This window comes from Arachis hypogaea, chromosome 16 (genome assembly GCF_003086295.3).
Source record: "Arachis hypogaea cultivar Tifrunner chromosome 16, arahy.Tifrunner.gnm2.J5K5, whole genome shotgun sequence".
Classification (NCBI taxonomy): domain Eukaryota; kingdom Viridiplantae; phylum Streptophyta; class Magnoliopsida; order Fabales; family Fabaceae; genus Arachis; species Arachis hypogaea.
Genome location: NC_092051.1, coordinates 55,104,677 through 55,124,541, shown reverse-complemented (window position 1 = coordinate 55,124,541; position 19,865 = coordinate 55,104,677). Strand labels below are relative to the sequence as shown.

The 19,865-nt window shown below is 39.3% G+C and overlaps 1 non-coding gene across 1 annotated transcript; it reads left to right on the top strand.

Annotated features, from left to right (window-relative positions):
* Positions 1–1,998: 1,998 nt before the first annotated feature.
* LOC112760645 (small nucleolar RNA R71) lies at positions 1,999–2,106 on the top strand. The gene has a single exon (XR_003181076.1). It is a non-coding gene; the product is annotated as a small nucleolar RNA R71 (small nucleolar RNA).
* Positions 2,107–19,865: the final 17,759 nt, after the last annotated feature.

The window sequence follows — 19,865 nt, the reverse complement described above, 5'->3', positions numbered from 1 at the left end:
AATTCCATGCTCTGTTCTAGTGTTAAACGCCAGTCTGGTGCTTGTTTGTGGTGTTTAACGCTAGCTTGATGCTTCTTCCTGGCGTTAAACGCCAGTTTGATGCTTCTTACTGGCGTTTAAACGCCAGTAAGCTCTTCCTCCAGGGTGAGCTGTTTTTAATGCTATTTTTCATTCTGTTTTTGATTTTTCAGTAGTTTTTGTGACTCCACATGATCATCAACCTAAAGAAAACATAAAATAGCAATGGAAAATAAATATATATAACTAAATAACATTGGGTTGCCTCCCAACAAGCACTTCTTTAATGCCAATAGCTTGACAGTGAGCTCTCATAGAGCCTCACAGAAGTTCAGAGCAATGTTGGGGCCTTCCAACACCAAACTTAGAGTTTGGTTATGGCCTTCCAACACCAAACTTAGAGTTTGACTGTGGGGGCTTTGGTTGACTCTGTAGTGAGAGAAGCTTTTCATGCTTCCTCTCCATGGTTATAGAAGGAGACCCTTGAGTCTTAAATATAAGGTAGTCCTCGTTCAGTTGAAGGACCAACTCTCCTCTGTCCACATCAATCACAGCTTTTGCTATGGCTAGGAAGGGTCTTCCAAGGATGATGGATTCATCCTCATCCTTCTCAGTGTCTAGGATTATGAAGTCAGCAGGGATGTTAAGGCCTTCAACCTTTACTAACAAGTCCTCTACTAATCCATAAGCCTGTTTCATTGATTTGTCTGCCATCTCTAGTGAGATTCTTGCAGCTTGTACCTCATAGATTTCCAATTTCTCCATTACAGAGAGTGGCATGAGGTTTATCCCTGAGCCCACGTCACACAGAGCCTTCGCAAAGGTCATGGTACCTATGGTACAAGGCATGAAGAATTTTCCGGGATCTGGTTTCTTCTGAGGTAATGTCTGCCTCATTAGTGCACTCAGTTCATTGGTGAACAAGGGGGGTTCATCCTCCCAAGTCTCATTACCAACTAAGCTGGCATTCAACTTCATGATGGTTCCTAGATATTGGGCAACTTGCCCTTGAACAATGTCTTCATCTTCTTCAGAAGATGAATAGTCATCAGAGCTCATTAATGGTAAGAGGAGGTTCAATGGAATCTCTATGGTCTCTAGATGAGCCTCAGATTCCTTTGGTTCCTCAAAGGGAAACTCCTTATTGGTCAGTGAACGTCCCAAGAGGTCTTCCTTACTAGGATTCACGTCCTCCTCCTCCTCTCTGGGTTCGGCCACACCAAGTAAGGTTATGGCCTTGCACTCTCTTTTTGGATTCTCTTCTGTATTGCTTGGAAGAGTACTAGGAGGAGTTTCAGTGACTCTTTTACTCAGTTGGCTCACTTGTGCCTCCAAATTTCTAATGGAGGACCTTGTTTTATTCATGAAACTTAGAGTGGCCTTAGATAAATCAGAGGCTATATTTGCTAAGCTAGATGGACTCTGCTCCAATTTCTCTGTCTGTTGCTGAGTGGATGATGGAAAAGGCTTGTTGTTGCTAAACCTGTTTCTTCCACCATTATTAAAGCCTTGTTGAGGCTTTTGTTGATCCTTCCATGAGAAATTTGGATGATTTTTCCATGAGGAATTATAGGTGTTTCCATAGGGTTCACCCATGTAATTCACCTCTGCTATTGCAGGGTTCTCAGGATCATAAGCTTCTTCTTCAGAAGATGCCTCTTTAGTACTGTTGGATGCGGTTTGCAATCCATTTCGACTCTGAGAAATCATATTGACTTGCTGAGTCAATATTTTGTTCTGAGCCAATATGGCATTCAGAGTATCAATTTCAAGAACTCTCTTCCTCTCAGGCGTCCCATTACTCACAGGATTCCTTTCAGAAGTGTACATGAACTGGTTATTTGCAACCATGTTAATGAGTTCCTAAGCTTCTGTAGGCATTTTCTTTAGGTGAATGGATCCACCTGCAGAATGGTCCAATAACATCTTAGCTAATTCAGACAGACCATCATAGAATATATCCAGGATGGTCAATTCTGAAAGCATGTCAGAAGGACACTTTTTGGTCAGTTGCTTGTATCTCTCCCAAGCTTCATAGAGGGATTCACCTTCTTTCTGTTTGAAGGTTTGAACATCCACTCTAAGTTTGCTAAGCTTTTGAGGAGGAAAGAACTTGGCTAAGAAAGCCGTGACCAGCTTATCCCAAGAGTTCAGGCTATCTTTAGGTTGAGAGTCCAACCATATTCTAGCTCTGTCTCTTACAGAAAATGGGAAAAGCATAAGCCTGTAGACCTCGGGATCAACCCCATTGGTCTTAACAGTATCACAGATCTGCAAGAATTCAGTTAAGAACTAAAAAGGATCTTCTGATGGAAGTCCATGAAACTTGCAATTCTGTTGCATAAGAGAAACTAATTGAGGCTTTAGCTCAAAATTGTTTGCTCCAATGGCAGGAATTGAGATGCTTCTTCCATGTAAGTTAGAATTCGGTGTAGTAAAGTCACCAAGCATCTTCCTTGCATTGTTGTTGGGTTCGGCCATGTCTCCTTCTTTTTCAAAAATTTCTGTCAGATTTTCTCCAGAGAGTTGTGCTTTAGCTTCCCTTAGCTTCCTCTTCAGAATCCTTTCAGGTTCAGGATCAGCTTCAACAAGAATGTTCTTATCCTTGTTCCTGCTCATATAAAAAAGAAGAGAACAGAAAAGAAAATATGGAATCCTCTATGTCACAGTATAGAGATTCCTTATATGAGTATAAGAAGAGAAGAATGGAAGAAGGAAAAGATAAGAATGGAAGAATGGAGAAGAGTGGGTTCAAATTTTTGAGTGAAAGAGGGGTGTTAGTAGGTAAATAAATAAATAGAAGGAGATGATAGGGAGAAGAATTCGAAAATTAAATAAAATAAAATATAAATATTTTTGTTTTTATTTTAAATATTAGTTATAATTCCAAAATTTAAAAAGAAAAATAAAATTAAATCAAATTAAAATTTTAAAAAAAAGGGGAGGGGTTTTCAAAAATTAGAGAGGGAAAATTAGTTAGGTGGTTTTGAAAAAGATATGATTGAAATAGAAAATTTTTAAAATAAAAAACAATAATTCAAGTAGTTAATTGAAAAAGATTTGAAAATCAATTTTGAAAAGATAAGAAGTTAGAAAAGATTTTGAAATTAAGTTTTGAAAAAGATATGATTGAAAGATATGATTGAAAATTTAATTTGAAAAAGATTTGAAAAGGAAACTAAAAAGATTTAATTTTTGAAATTAAAGTTGATTACTTGACTAACAAGAAACTTAAAAGATATGATTTTAAAATTTAAAGATTGAACCTTTCTTAATAGACAAGTAACAAACTTAAAATTTTTGAATCAATCACATTAATTGTTAGCATTAATTTCGAAAATATGAAATGGAAATAAGAAAAAGATTTTGAAAATAAATTTTGAAAATTTCGAAATTACGAAAGTAAAATGAAAAAGATTTGATTTTTGAAAAAGATTTGAAAAGGGTAGAATTTTTAAATTGAAAATTTGATTTGACTCATAAGAAACAATTAAATTTAAAAACTTTTTGACTAAATCAAACCAAATTTTCCAAAATTTATGAGAGAAAAAGGGGAAGATATTTTTTTTTTTGAATTTTTAATGAAGAAAGAGAAAAACACAAAAATAAAACAAAACATAGAAATTATGAATTAAAACAACTAATGCATGCAAGAATACTTTGAATGTCAAGATGAACACCAAGAACACTTTGAAGATCAAGATGAACATCAAGACTTATTTTTGAAAATTTTTAAGAAAAGAAAAACATGCAGGACACCAAACTTAGAAATTTTCAATGTTGAGACACTAACAAATTGAAAATGCATATGAGAAACAAGAAAAGATGTACAACAAGAAAATGCAAAGATCAAACAAAGAAGATCATCAAGAACAACTTGAAGATCATGAAGAACATATGATGAATTTTCAAAAATTAAGAAAAAATTACAAACATGCAATGGACACCAAATTTAAAACTTGACACTAGATTCAAACAAGAAACACAAAATATTTTTGGTTTTTATGATTTTGTAAATTTTTTTGGTATTTTTTGAAAATTATTTTGAAAAAGAAAATAAGGATTTCAAAATTTCTAATGAGAATTCCAGGAATCATGCAATGTTAGTCTAAAGCTCCGGTCCAGGAATTAGACATGGCGTACTAGTTAGCCAAGCTTTCAGTGCAAGCTCCGGTCCAAAATACTAGACATGGCCAATGGCTAGCCAAGCTTGAGCATACATAGTTCAAGCATGTGAAGAGGAAGTCTCAGTCCAAAAGAATTTAGACATGGCTTTACAGCCAGCCAGACTTCAACAGATCATCATGAAACTCTAGAATTCATTCTTAAAAATTCTGAAGAACATAGAATAATTTAATTTTTTATTAATTTTTTTTCAAAAAATTTTCGAAAATAAAAAGAATAAAGACAAAAACTTAACATTAAAATAAAATTACCTAATTTGAGCAACAAGATGAACCGTCAGTTGTCCAAACTCGAACAATCCCCGGCAACGGCGCCAAAAACTTGGTTCACGAAATCGTGATTGTTCATTCCTTGGTAACGGTGCCAAAAACTTGGTACGCACGTTCATAATCTTAATTCTTTGTCACAACTTCGCACAACTAACCAGCAAGTGCACTGGGTCATCCAAGTAATAAACCTTACGTGAGTAAGGGTCGATCCTACGGAGATTGTCGGCTTGAAGCAAGCTATGGTCATCTTGCAAATCTCAGTCAGGCGGATTCAAATGGTTATGGTGAATTGATAGTTAAAATATAATTAAAATATAAAATAGGATAGAAATACTTATGTAATTCATTGGTAAGAATTTCAGATAAGCATATGGAGATGCTTTTGTTCCTTTTGAACCTCTGCTTTCCTACTGTCTTCATCTAATCCTTCATACTCCTTTTCATTGCAAGATGTATGTTGGGCATCACCGTTGTCAATGGCTACATCCCGTCCTCTCAGTGAAAATGGTCCAAATGCGCTGTCACCGCACGGCTAATCATCTGTCGGTTCTCGATCATGCTAGAATAGGATTCAGTAATCCTTTTGCGTCTGTCACTACGCCCAGCACTCGCGAGTTTGAAGCTCGTCACAGCCATCCCTTCCTAGATCCTACTCGGAATACCACAGATAAGGTTTAGACTTTTCGGATCTCAAGAATGGCCGCCAATAATTCTAGCCTATACCACGAAGACTCTGATCGTAAATCAGGAGGCTAAGAGATATGCATTCAAGCTTACTTTCATGTAGAACGGAAGTGTTTGTCAGGCTGATGCCAGGGCATCTTGGCCAGTTTCACTGACCTTTTCTTTACTGTTTTTAGGTTAGTTTCATGCATTTCTTTAGGAAATAAGCTAGTTTTGGGTAAATATTCACTTATGCCTTGATTCAAGCATACATTGTGCATTTTACATAATTTCATGAGGATTTTGCATAAGTTTAGTGACAAATATTATGTTGCATTACTCATGACTTGGACTAGAGCTTTGATGCACTTTATTGCTTGATTTCAGGATCAAAAAGGAAGCAAGAAAAGGGGAGGTAACTTGCAAGATTAATGAGAAAAGTGATTGCCAATAACATTCTCAAAAAGCCATCAATGCCCACGTTAGAGAGTCACGTTAACTAAGTTAACGTGAACTCTAACGTGGAGAAGAGAAGTTGAGCCAACATTAGTGACACTTAACATTGTCACTAACGTTGGCAATTACTCATAAGTGGCCACGTTAGAAGCCACGTTAACCTAGTTAACGTGGCCTCTAACGTTAACGGGGGAAGAGAAGCCAACGTTAGTGACACTCAACATTGTCACTAACGTTGGCCTATGGTGCAAAGTACCACGTTAACTCCCATGTTAACTTGGTTAACGTGGGAACTAACGTAAAGGATGAAGAGTTGTCGACAACGTTAGTGACACTCAACATTGTCACTAACGTTGAAGCAACCACACAACCCCAAGAGTCACGTTAACCTCCATGTTAACTTAGTTAACGTGGAAGCTAACGATGAGGAACGAAGGATGAGCCAACGTTAGTGACACTCAACATTGTCACTAACGTTGAGATGGCTAAAGATGGCCACGTTAGAGGCCACGTTAACCTAGTTAACGTGGACTCTAACGTGAAACCCAGGGGCACATTGGAACGTTAGTGACAATGTTGAGTGTCACTAACATTCTCGAAGGTTGGCAAGCACCACGTTAGAAGCCACGTTAACCTAGTTAACGTGGGCTTTAACGTGAAACAAGAAGGGGCACACTGGAACGTTAGTGACAATGTTGAGTGTCACTAACGTTCTCGAAGGATTAACAAGGCAACGTTAAAAGCCACGTTAACCTAGTTAACGTGGGTTTTAACGTAAGGCAAAGGGGTGCATTGGAACGTTAGTGACAATGTTAAGTGTCACTAACGTTCTCGAACTTATATTCTCACTAAATATTAACACCCCTAACGTCCTGAGCTGAAGTCTCTGCCCACTTAGCACTTTCTCTCTGTAAGTAAAGCCAAGCCCAAATGAAGAAAAGAACTGCTTCAAACTCGAGATCCAAAGGCCCAAGACTTGAAGAGTAAACTAGAAGCTGAGAAGAGTAGTATATATAGGAGTAGCTTTGAATTGTAAAGAAGTTCTGGAAGCTGGGAAAAAGGGAACTACTCTCTGTATTTTACTTTCTTTGCAATTTCTATTTTTATGATGTATTCTCCATCTTTGTTTTCATTTTCAAGAGCTATGAACAACTAAACCCCTTTCATTGGGTTAGGGAGCTCTGTTGTAATTTGATGGATCAATACTAATTTTTATTATTCTTCTTCTATCTTTCCTCTTGATTTTACTTGAAAGCTTTCGATCTTCATCCCATTGAGTAGTTATCTTGGAAGAGAAGCTATTCAAACTTGGATCTCTTTTGAACCTTGAAAGAGGAATGAAGAGATCAAGCTAGAAATGTGATGAGCGGATATTTTATACGCTTTTTGGGGATAATTTCATATAGTTTAGAGTATGTTTTAGTTAGTTTTTAGTCTATTTCTAGTAGTTTTTAGGAAAAATTCATATTTCTGGACTTTACTATGAGTTGTGTGTTTTTCTGTAATTTCAGGTATTTTTCTGGCTGAAATTGAAGGAGCTGAGCAAAAATCTGATTCAGGCTGAAAAAGGACTGCTAATGCTGTTGGATTCTGACCTCCCTGCACTTAAATTGGATTTTCTGGAGCTACAGAACTCGAAATGGCATGCTTCCAATTGCATTGGAAAGTAGACATCCAGGGCTTTCTATCAATATATAATAGTCCATACTTTGCACAATGATAGATGACGTAAACTGGCGTTCAACGCCAGTTCTTTGCCCAATTCTGGCGTCCAGCGCCAGAAAAGGATCAAAAACTGGAGTTGAACGCCCAAACTGGCATAAAAACTGGCGTTCAACTCCACAAATGGCCTCTGCACGTGACTCACTTAAATCTCAGCCCCAGCACACACCAAGTGGGCCCCAGAAGTTGACCTCTGCATCATCCATCATAGTCCACTCATATTTTGTAACCCTAGGCTACTAGTTTAGTATTTAAACAACTTTTAGAGACTTATTTTGTATCTCATGACATTTCAGATCTAAACTTTATATTCTCTGACGGCATGAGTCTCTAAACCCCATTGTTGGGGGTGAGGAGCTCTGCTGTGTCTCGATGAATTAATGCAAGTATTTCTGTTTTTCATTCAAACACGCTTGTTCCTATCTAAGATGTTCATTCGCGCTTAACTGTGATGGAGGTGATGAGCTGTGACACTCATCACCTTCCTCAAATCATGAACGTGTGCCTGACAACCACCTCCGTTCTATATACGATTGAATGAGTATCTCTTAGATTCCTTAATCAGAATCTCCGTGGTATAAGCTAGAACTGATGGCAGCATTCATGAGAATCCGGAAAGTCTAAACCTTGTCTGTGGTATTCCGAGTAGGATTCAAGGATTGAATGACTGTGACGAGCTTCAAACTCCTGAAGGCTGGGCGTTAGTGACAGATGCAAAAGGATAGTAAATCCTATTCTAACCAGATCGAGAACCAACCGGTGATTAGCCGTGCTGTGACAGAGCACGTGAGCGTAGTTTTCACTGGAAGGATGGAAGGTAGCCATTGACAACGGTGATCCACCAACACACAGCTTGCCATAGGGGGACGTGCGTGCATGAACAAGAAGACAGAGGAAAGCAGAGATTCAGAAGACAAAGCATCTCCAAAACTCCAACATATTCTCCATTACTGCACAACAAGTAACTTTTAATTTATGCTCTACTGGTTACTCACAATTCAATTGATAAACATAATTGACTTCCTGACTAAGATTTACAAGATAACCATAGATTGCTTCAAACCAACAATCTCCGTGGGATTCGACCCTTACTCACGTAAGGTATTACTTGGACGACCCAGTGCACTTGCTGGTCATGTGTGCGAAATTGTAAGAGAGTAACAATTTTGTGCACCAAGTTTTTTGGCGCCGTTGCCGGGGATTGTTCGTGTTTGAACAACTGACGGATTATTTTGTTGCTTAGATTAGGAAAAATCTTTCTTTTTTTTTTGGTTTAGAGTCTTTTATTATTTATCCCTTGTTAAAATACTTTAAACTTATAGCTCAGTTATTTAGAACGTGGTGTTTATGTTCATGATAATTGGCTATCATATTTTTTAAAACCTTTTTCAAAAATAATTTTTCTATTAAATCCTGTGCCAAACTTTAAGTTTGGTGTTTTCAAAAATAATCTTTCTTAAAATTTTTGAAAGTCCCATAACTCATTTGGCTAGAGCATTAATCTGTGTTCTTGGTAATTGGGTTAGAGTCTTTTATATTCTTTTCAAAACCTTCTTTTTCATAAATAATATTTTCTCTATTAAATTTTGTGCCAAACTTAAAGTTTGGTGTTTTCTTGTTGATTTCCCTTTGGTTTTCGAAAATTTTGGTTTGTTTTTCTAAAAATTTTAAGTTTGGTGTTCTTTCTTCATGTTCTTGTGTTCTTGTGAGTCTTCAAAGTGTTCTTGAGTTTTCCTTGTGTCTTGATCTTAAAATTTTTAAGATCTTGTACTATCTTATTGTTTTTCTCTCTCCTCACTAAATTCAAAAAAAAATATATTTTCAAAATATCTCTTCTAACTTCCTAACTTCTTATCTTTTCAAAATTTGTTTCAACTAACTAACTAACTTTTTGTTTGTTTCTTAACTTTTTCAAAACTACCTAACTAACTCTCCCTCTCTCTAATTTTCGAAAATATCTTCCCTCTTTTTCAAAAATTTCTTTTTTTTATTAACTAATTAATTTCTTTTTTTTTATAAACAAAAAAAAATTTTTAACTTCAAAATTCAAATTCTTTTTAGTTATTTTATTTTATTTAAGTATTTACTTCTTATAAAATAAAATAAATAAAAAGGTAAATCAGTCCAAGTTATATCCATAGATCCATCATGGACATAAGTGGAAATGAACAGTCCAGGAGGACTCTGGGGTCATATTCTAACCCCTCTACTGCTTCATATGGAAGTAGCATCTGCATACCCTCCATTGGAGTCAGTAGCTTTGAGTTGAATCCTCAGTTCATTATCATGGTGCAGCAAAGTTGCCAGTATTCCGGTCTTCTACAGGAAGAACCTACAGAGTTTCTAGCACAATTTTTACAAATTGCTGACACAGTACATGATAAGGAAATAGATCAGGATGTCTACAGACTATTACTGTTTCCATTTGCTGTAAAAGATCAAGCTAAGAGGTGGTTAAATAACCAACCTAAGGCCAGCATAAGAACATGGAAACAGCTGACAGAAAAATTCCTGAATCAATATTTCCCTCCAAAAAGGATGACATAGCTAAGGCTGGACATCCAAGGCTTTAAACAAGGAGATAATGAATCTCTTTATGATGCCTGGGAGAGATACAGAGAGATGCTACGAAAATGCCCCTCTGAAATGTTTTCAGAGTGGGTTCAGTTAGACATCTTCTACTATGGGCTTGCAGAAGGAGCTCAGATGTCTTTAGATTACTCAGCTGGTGGATCCATCCATATGAGAAAGACAATTGAAGAAGCTCAAGAGCTCATTGATACAGTTGCCAGGAATCAGCATCTGTATCTAAGCAGCAACCCTTCCATGAATGAAGAGGTTAAAACAGTAACTGCTGAATTCAGTACTGTAAAACAAGCTGCTGAATTCAATCAGCAATTAGATTTTCTAACAAAACAGCTAGCTGAATTCAAAGACAGGTTACAGGAGACAAGGATAGCTAATATACATATGGACGAACAGTTTAAGCAAACAAAGCAGCAGCTATCAAAGCAAATAGCAGAAGAATGCCAAGCAGTTCAATTAAGAAGTGGGAAAATATTAAATACCCCACCTCAAGGCATCAAAAATTCAAGAAATGAGCGACCCACCAAAGATTCCCCTGAGGATAGTAAGAGCCCAGGGAAAAATAATTCTGGCACTAAAACGCCAGAAAATGGGTGGAAGGCTGGCGCTGAATGCCCAGACCATGCCCAAAACTGGCGTTCAGCGCCAGAAACAAGGCAGGATTGGAGTTCAACACCAGAAATGGGCAAGAATCTGGCGTTGAACGCCCAAAGAGGGCATAATCCAGCGTTGAACGCCCAAAACGGGCACATTTCTGGCATTCAGGTGCCAGGAACAGACAGTGAGTTGGCGTCTAATGTCATTCCAGCTTCTGACTCTGGTACTCAATTGCCAGTGAGGGATCAGACACACACAAGTGCTGATAAAAACCCCTCTAAAAAGGCTTCTTTAACCACTAAGGTTGAGGAATATAAAGCCAAGATACCTTATCCTCAAAAACTCCGGAAAGAGGAGCAGGATAAGCAATTTGCTCGCTTTGCAGATTATCTAAGGACTCTTGAAATAAAGATTCCTTTTGCAGAGGCACTTGAGCAAATACCTTCTTATGCCAAGTTCATGAAAGAGATCTTGAGTCATAAAAAGGAGTGGAGAGAAACAGAAAGAGTTCTCCTCACTGAAGAATGCAGTGCAGTCATTCTGAAAAGCTTTCCTGAAAAGCTTAAAGACCCTGGGAGTTTTCTGATACCATGCATATTGGAAGGTGATTGCACCAAGACAGCCTTGTGCGATCTTGGGGCAAGCATCAACCTAATACCTGCATCCACTATCAGGAAGCTTGGCTTAACTGAAGAAGTTAAACCAACCCGGATATGTCTCCAACTTGCTGATGGTTCCACTAAATACCCATCAGGCGTGATTGAGGACATGATTGTCAGAGTTGGGCCATTCGCCTTTCCCACTGACTTTGTTGTGCTGGAAATGGAGGAGCACAAGAGTGCCACTCTCATTCTAGGAAGACCCTTCCTAGCAACTGGACGATCCCTCATTGACGTCCAACAGGGGGAAATAACCCTGAGAGTCAACGATGACGAGTTCAAGTTGAACGCTGTCAAAGCCATGCAGCATCCAGACACATCAACAGACTGCATGAAAGTTGACCTTATTGACTCTTTGGTAGAAGAGATCAACATGGCTGAGAGTCTCGAATCAGAGTTGGAAGACATCTTTAAAGATGTTCAGCCTGATTTGGAGGATTCAGGGGACATGAAAGAGCCTCTGAACTTTCTTCTGAAAGAGGAAAAACCTCCTAAACCAGAGCTCAAGCCACTGCCACCATCCTTGAAATATGCATTTCTAGGAGAAGGTGACACCTTTCCAGTGATCATAAGCTCTGCTTTAAATTCACAGGAAGAGGAAGCACTTATTCAAGTGCTAAGGACACACAAGACAGCTCTTGGGTGGTCCATAGGTGACCTTAAGGGCATAAGCCCAGCTAGATGCATGCACAAAATCCTACTGGAGGATAATGCCAAACCAGTGGTTCAACCACAGAGGCGGCTAAATCCAGCCATGAAGGAAGTGGTGCAGAAAGAGGTCACCAAATTACTAGAGGCTGGGATTATTTATCCCATTTCTGATAGCCCCTGGGTGAGCCCTGTTCAAGTCGTCCCAAAAAAGGGAGGCATGACAGTGATTCATAATGAAAAAATGAACTGGTTCCTACAAGAATAGTTACAGGGTGGCGCATGTGTATTGACTACAGAAGACTCAATACAGCCACCAGAAAGGATCATTTTCCTTTACCATTCATAGACCAGATGCTAGAGAGACTAGCAGGTCATGATTATTACTGCTTTTTGGATGGCTATTCAGGCTATAACCAGATTGCAGTAGATCCCCAGGATCAAGAGAAAACAGCATTCACATGTCCATCCGGAGTGTTCGCTTATAGAAGGATGCCATTTGGGCTATGTAATGCGCCTGCAACCTTCCAGAGATGCATGCTCTCTATTTTCTCTGACATGGTGGAAAAATTTCTGGAAGTCTTCATGGATGACTTCTCAGTATATGGAGACTCATTCAACTCCTGTCTTGATCACCTGAAACTTGTTTTGAAAAGATGCCAAGAAACCAACCTAGTTTTAAACTGGGAAAAGTGTCACTTCATGGTGACTGAAGGAATTGTTCTTGGGCATAAAATCTCAAACAAGGGAATAGAGGTGGATCAAGCAAAAATAGAGGTAATTGAAAAATTACCACCACCTGCCAATGTTAAGGCAATCAGAAGCTTTCTGGGGCATGCAGGATTCAATAGGAGGTTTATAAAGGATTTTTCAAAAATCGCAAAACCTCTAAGCAATCTGCTAGCTGCTGACACGCCATTTGCGTTTGACACAGAGTGCCTGCAGGCGTTTGAAACGCTGAAAGCTAAGCTGGTCACAGCACCAGTCATTTCTGCACCAGACTGGACATTACCATTTGAGCTAATGTGTGATGCCAGTGATCATGCCATTGGTGCAGTATTGGGACAGAGGCATGACAAGCTTCTGCATGTCATTTATTATGCCAGTCGCGTTTTAAATGATGCCCAGAAAAATTACACAACCACAGAAAAGGAATTACTTGCAGTGGTTTACGCCATTGACAAGTTCAGATCCTACTTAGTAGGATCAAAGGTGATTGTGTACACTGACCATGCTGCTCTTAAGTATCTACTCACAAAGCAGGATTCAAAACCCAGGCTCATCAGATGGGTATTGCTTCTGCAAGAGTTTGATATAGAAATAAGAGACAGAAAAGGGACAGAGAACCAAGTAGCTGATCATCTGTCCCGGATAGAGCCAGTGGAAGGGACGTCCCTCCCCTTCCTTGAGATCTCTGAGACGTTCCCTGATGAGCATCTATTTGCCATTCAGGAAGCACCATGGTTTGCCGATATTGCAAACTATAAAGCTGCAAGGTTCATATCCAAGGAGTACAATAGAATACAAAAAAAGAAACTAATTACTGATGCAAAGTACTACTTGTGGGATGAGCCCTATCTCTTTAAGAGATGTGCAGACGGAATTATCCGTAGGTGTGTCCCCAGAGAGGAAGCACAGAGAATCCTATGGCATTGCCATGGATCTCAATATGGAGGCCATTTCGGAGGTGAGCGAACAGCCACCAAGGTCCTCCAATGTGGCTTCTATTGGCCCACACTCTATAAAGATTCCCGAGAGTTTGTACGTAATTGTGACAGTTGCCAAAGAGCTGGTAATCTGCCTCATGGTTACGCCATGCCTCAACAAGGAATCTTGGAAATAGAGTTGTTTGATGTATGGGGAATTGACTTCATGGGACCTTTCCCACCATCATACTCAAACACTTATATTCTGGTGGCAGTTGACTATGTATCAAAATGGGTTGAGGCTATTGCCACACCCACCAATGATACTAAAACAGTGCTGAAGTTCCTCTAGAAACATATCTTTAGCAGGTTTGGTGTCCCTAGAGTGTTAATCAGTGATGGGGGCACTCACTTCTGCAATAAACAGCTTTACTCTGCCATGGTTCGGTATGGAATTCGCCACAAAGTGGCCACTCCATATCATCCACAAACCAACGGGCAAGCTGAAGTCTCTAACAGAGAATTAAAGAGAATCCTGGAACGGACAGTAAATACCCGTAGAAAGGATTGGGCAAGGAGCTTGGATGATGCTCTGTGGGCTTACAGAACAACATTCAAGACCCCTATAGGGACCTCTCCATACCAACTCGTGTATGGTAAGGCATGCCACTTGCCCGTGGAACTGGAACATAAGGCCTACTGGGCAACCAGATTCCTAAACTTAGATGCCAAATTAGCAGGAGAAAAACGATTGCTCCAGCTAAATGAGCTAGAGGAATTCAGATTCACAGCTTTCGAAAATGCCAAGCTTTATAAAGAAAAATTAAAAAAATGGCATGATAGAAAGCTGTCATCTAGAATCTTTGAACCAGGACAGAAGGTCCTGTTGTTTAACTCTAGACTCAGGCTATTCCCCGGGAAACTAAAATCCCGGTGGAGGGGACCATACGTGATTACAAGTGTGTCACCATATGGTTACGTGGAGCTTCAAGATATTGATTCTGATAAGAAGTTCATTGTCAATGGACAAAGAATCAAGCATTATCTTGAAGGCAACATTGAGCAAGAATGCTCAAGGCTGAAGCTAGATTAAAAGCTCAGCAAGGTCCAGCTAAAGACAATAAAGAAGCGCTTTCTGGGAGGCAACCCAGCCATGGGGCATTAATCCTCTAAGCATTTTGCCCTATTTTTCTTTTTTTATTTGTTTATATAAAGTTTACTGACACTAAGGTAAAGGATCAATTGCATAAGTTTATAGGGTTACAGAAGGAATTTGCACACAAAACAGAGATTGGAAGCTCAATGGCAAGAAAACGCCAGTAAAGGGGCATTTTGGGCGTTCAGCGCCCAAAATGGGCATCCACTGGGCGCTGAACGCCAGTAATGGCAGCATTTGGGCGTTCAACGCCAGAAATGGCCACCCACTGGGCGTTGAACGCCAGGAATGGCAGCAACTGGGCGCTGAACGCCCAGGAGATCAGCATTTGGGCGCTGAACGCCCAAAATAGGCAGTGTTTGGGCGTTCAAACGCCAGGAGGACAGGGAGGAGCCAAATCCAGTTATCCCACACGTATTTCCATTTTAATTTAAAATTTTATGACATAAACATGTCAAGTACCCTGATTTCTAAAAATCCTACCCTCAAAATATCAAATGTATCTTAATTCATAAGCACACACCCTCTTTGCAAAATCAATCTAACTCTTTTCAAATCTTTTCCAAAAACAAATCTATCTTTTTCACTCTAAAATCTTTTCAATATCTTTTTCATATTATCTTTTTCAAAAACCCAGATTTATCTTTTTCAAAAATCTATCCCATCTTTTCAAAATCAAACTATATCTTCTATCTTATCTTCTTCAACTCAATCTTTTTATCTTATCTCTTCCAATTTTTCGAAAATCCACCCCCCCACCCCTTTAAATTGGGTTCGGCCTCCCCCTCCTTCATCAACAAGTGCTACTCAATCTCCTTCTATCCCTCTCCTTTCTTTCCTTTTGCTTGAGGACAAGCAAACCTCTAAGTTTGGTGTGTTTATCCGAGATCACTACTAAGATTATGGCTCTCAAAGGAAAACAATCCACTCCAAGAGGCAAGAAAGAGAGCGTTCCAAAATCACTTTGGAATCAAGGGAAGTTCTTATCTAAAGAACATTCAGACCATTATCTTAAAGTAATGGGTCTGAGATCAGTGATCCCGGAAGTGAGATTCGATCTGAAAGAAGATGAATATCCGGAGATCCAGGAGCAAATTCGAACCAGGAACTGGGAAGTCTTAGCTAATCCTAAAACGAAAGTAGGAAGGAACATGGTCCAGGAGTTTTATGCTAATATGTGGCAGACTGACAAGCAAAGATTATCTGGAACAGCCTGCTACAAATTTCGGACCATGGTCAGGGGAAAGATTGTTCATACCACCCCTGACAAGATCAGAGAGATATTAAACCTACCTCAGCTAAAGGATGATCCAGACTCCTTCAACAGGAGGATGATGAGAGTAGACATTGGCCTGGATAAGATTCTAGAGGACATATGTATCCCTGGAGCCAGGTGGACCACCAACACAAAGGGCGTCCCAAATCAACTCAAGAGAGAGGATCTCAAACCAGTTGCCAGAGGATGGCTGGACTTCATTGGGCGTTCTCTGTTGCCCACTAGCAACCGTTCTAAAGTCACAGTTAAAAGAGCAGTGATGATTCATTGCATCATGATGGGAAAAGAAGTGGAGGTTCATCAGCTGATTTCAACTGAGCTCTATAAGATTGCTAACAAAAATTCAAAAGAGGCCAGGTTGGCTTATCCAAGCGTGATTTCTCTGCTCTGCAAGGACGCTGGAGTCAAGATGGGAATAACTGAATATATCCTAATTGAAAAGTCAATCACCAAAGCATCAATGGAGAGACAACAAGCACAGGAGGATCTTATCAAGAAGAGAGCACAGGAATTCCTCCCAGAGATTCCTCAAGCGGAATATTGGGAATATCTTGAGACGTCTGTCACCAAGATACAGGAAGCTATGGACCAAATAATAAAACAACAGAAGGAACACAGTCAAATGCTGACCCAGATGTTTAAAGAACAAGAGGAGCAGGGACGTGACTTAAGGGAACTGAAGCGCCAAAAGTCTTCTGTAATACCAAGCCTCCCAAGGATCAGAGGAACCCCCATACCCCCAGAATAAAGGTTGTTAATTTCCAATTTCTGCCTTAACTCTGTGACAGTGTCCTTATAAAAAGTTTACCTTAGAAGTCATATAATAGTAATTAGTATCTATTTGATTTTATCTCCAATTAAGCTGTAGTTTATTTTTCTCATCATCATTAAACATGAATAAAATAGTAGATCTTTTGAATAAGAAGCAATAAAATTTCGAGTTTAATAAAAGAAATTCTAATTGGTTAAATGTGGTGGCAATGCTTTCTGTCTTCTGAATGAATGCTTGAACAGTGCATATGTCTTTTGAATTTGTTGTTTAAGACTGTTAAATATGTTGGCTCTTGAAAGAATGATGAACATGAGACATGTTATTGATAATCTGAAAATCATAAAAATGATTCTTGAAGCAAGAAAAAGCAGCAAAGAACAAAGCTTGCAGAAAAAAAAAAAAAACAAGAGAAGCAAGCAGAAAAAGCCAAAAGCTCTTAAAACCAAAAGGCAAGGGAAAATAAAAAGGATCCCAAGGCTTTGAGCATCAGTGGATAGGAGGGCCTAAAGGACTAAAATCCTGGTCTAAGCGGCTAAACCAAGCTGTCCCTAACCATGTGCTTGTGGCGTGCAGGTGTCAAGTGAAAACTTGAGACTGAGCGGTTAAAGTCAATGTCCAAAGCAAAAAGAAGAGTGTGCTTAAGAACTCTGGACACCTCTAATTGGGGACTTTAGCAAAGCTGAGTCACAATCTGAAAAGGTTCACCCAGTTATGTGTCTGTGGCATTTATGTATCCGGTAGTAATACTGGAAAACAAAGTGCTTAGGGCCACGGCCAAGACTCATAAAGAAGCTGTGTTCAAGAATCATCACACTGAACTAAGAGAATCAATAACACTATCTGAATTCTGAGTTCCTATAGATGCCAATCACTCTGAGCTTCAATGGATAAAGTGAGATGCCAAAACTGTTCAGAAGCAAAAAGCTACTAGTCCCGCTCATCTAATTAGGATCTGAGCTTCAATCAACAACTCTGAGATATTATTGCTTCTCAACCTATTAGTCTTCTATTTTATTTGTCTAGTTGCTTGAGGACAAGCAACAGTTTAAGTTTGGTGTTGTGATGAGCGGATATTTTATACGCTTTTTGGGGATAATTTCATATAGTTTAGAGTATGTTTTAGTTAGTTTTTAGTCTATTTCTAGTAGTTTTTAGGAAAAATTCATATTTCTGGACTTTACGATGAGTTGTGTGTTTTTCTGTAATTTCAGGTATTTTTCTGGCTGAAATTGAAGGAGCTGAGCAAAAATCTGATTCAGGCTGAAAAAGGACTGCTAATGCTGTTGGATTCTGACCTCCCTGCACTCAAATTGGATTTTCTGGAGCTAAAGAACTCGAAATGGCATGCTTCCAATTGCATTGGAAAGTAGACATCCAGGGCTTTCCAGAAATATATAATAGTCCATACTTTGAACAAGGATAGACGACGTAAACTGGCGTTCAACGCCAGTTCTCTGCCCAATTCTGGCGTCCAGCGCCAGAAAAGGATAAAAAACTGGAGTTGAACGCCCAACCTGGCATAAAAACTGGCGTTCAACTCCACAAATGGCCTCTGCACGTGACTCACTTAAATCTCAGCCCCAGCACACACCAAGTGGGCCCCAGAAGTGGACCTCTGCATCATCCATCATAGTCCACTCATATTTTGTAACCCTAGGCTACTAGTTTAGTATTTAAACAACTTTTAGAGACTTATTTTTTATCTCATGACATTTCAGATCTAAACTCTATATTCTCTGACGGCATGAGTCTCTAAACCCCATTGTTGGGGGTGAGGAGCTCTGCTGTGTCTCGATGAATTAATGCAAGTATTTCTGTTTTCCATTCAAACACGCTTGTTCCTATCTAAGATGTTCATTCGCGCTTAACTGTGATGGAGGTGATGAGCTGTGACACTCATCACCTTCCTCAAATCATGAACGTGTGCCTGACAACCACCTCCGTTCTATATACGATTGAATGAGTATCTCTTAGATTCCTTAATCAGAATCTCCGTGGTATAAGCTAGAACTGATGGCAGCATTCATGAGAATCCGGAAAGTCTAAACCTTGTCTGTGGTATTCCGAGTAGGATTCAAGGATTGAATGACTGTGACGAGCTTCAAACTCCTGAAGGCTGGGCGTTAGTGACAGATGCAAAAGGATAGTAAATCCTATTCCAACCGGATCGAGAACCAACCGGTGATTAGCCGTGCTGTGACAGAGCACGTGAGCGTAGTTTTCACTGGAAGGATGGAAGGTAGCCATTGACAACGGTGATCCACCAACACACAGCTTGCCATAGGGGGACGTGCGTGCGTGAACAAGAAGACAGAGGAAAGCAGAGATTCAGAAGACAAAGCATCTCCAAAACTCCAACATATTCTCCATTACTGCACAACAAGTAACTTTTAATTTATGCTCTACTGGTTACTCACAATTCAATTGATAAACATAATTGACTTCCTGACTAAGATTTACAAGATAACCATAGATTGCTTCAAACCAACAATCTCCGTGGGATTCGACCCTTACTCACGTAAGGTATTACTTGGACGACCCAGTGCACTTGCTGGTCATGTGTGCGAAATTGTAAGAGAGTAACAATTTTGTGCACCAAAATGCTTTCTCATGCTGGACCAAATTGGGTTTGGATGGGTATGTGACTATAACCCTCTCAATACTTGGTTTGGGAAATGCATGTGGTATAATCAGTGACCATACTTCATCTCTTCTCATGAGCAATTGACCAAGGAATTGGCTATTGATCAATATTTGAGAGATTGAATTGCAAGAAATTGTAATTCAATCACTTAAGATTGCTAAGGAGATCAATGAGTGCATTGATTGAGGAAGAGATGAAAATGAACTTGATCCGGAGAATTGCAACATCTCCTAAGCCCAATGAACTCCCCATCTCTGATCTTACCTATTCTCTTTAATTTCTGTCATTTACTTTTATGAGCAAATCCCCCATTCCCATTTACAATTCTGCAATTTATTTCTAGTCATTTACTTCCAGTCCTTTAATTCTAGCATTTACTTTTCTGTTATTTACATTCCGGCCATTTTAATTTCTGCAACTCTCAACCCAAATTCTAGATTCGCTCAACTAGAACATTCTTCTAATTAAAGTTGCTTGATCAATCAATCCCTATGGGATTCGACCTCACTCTATTGTGAGTTTTTACTTGACGACAACTTCGGTACACTTGCCGAAGGGAGATTTGTTG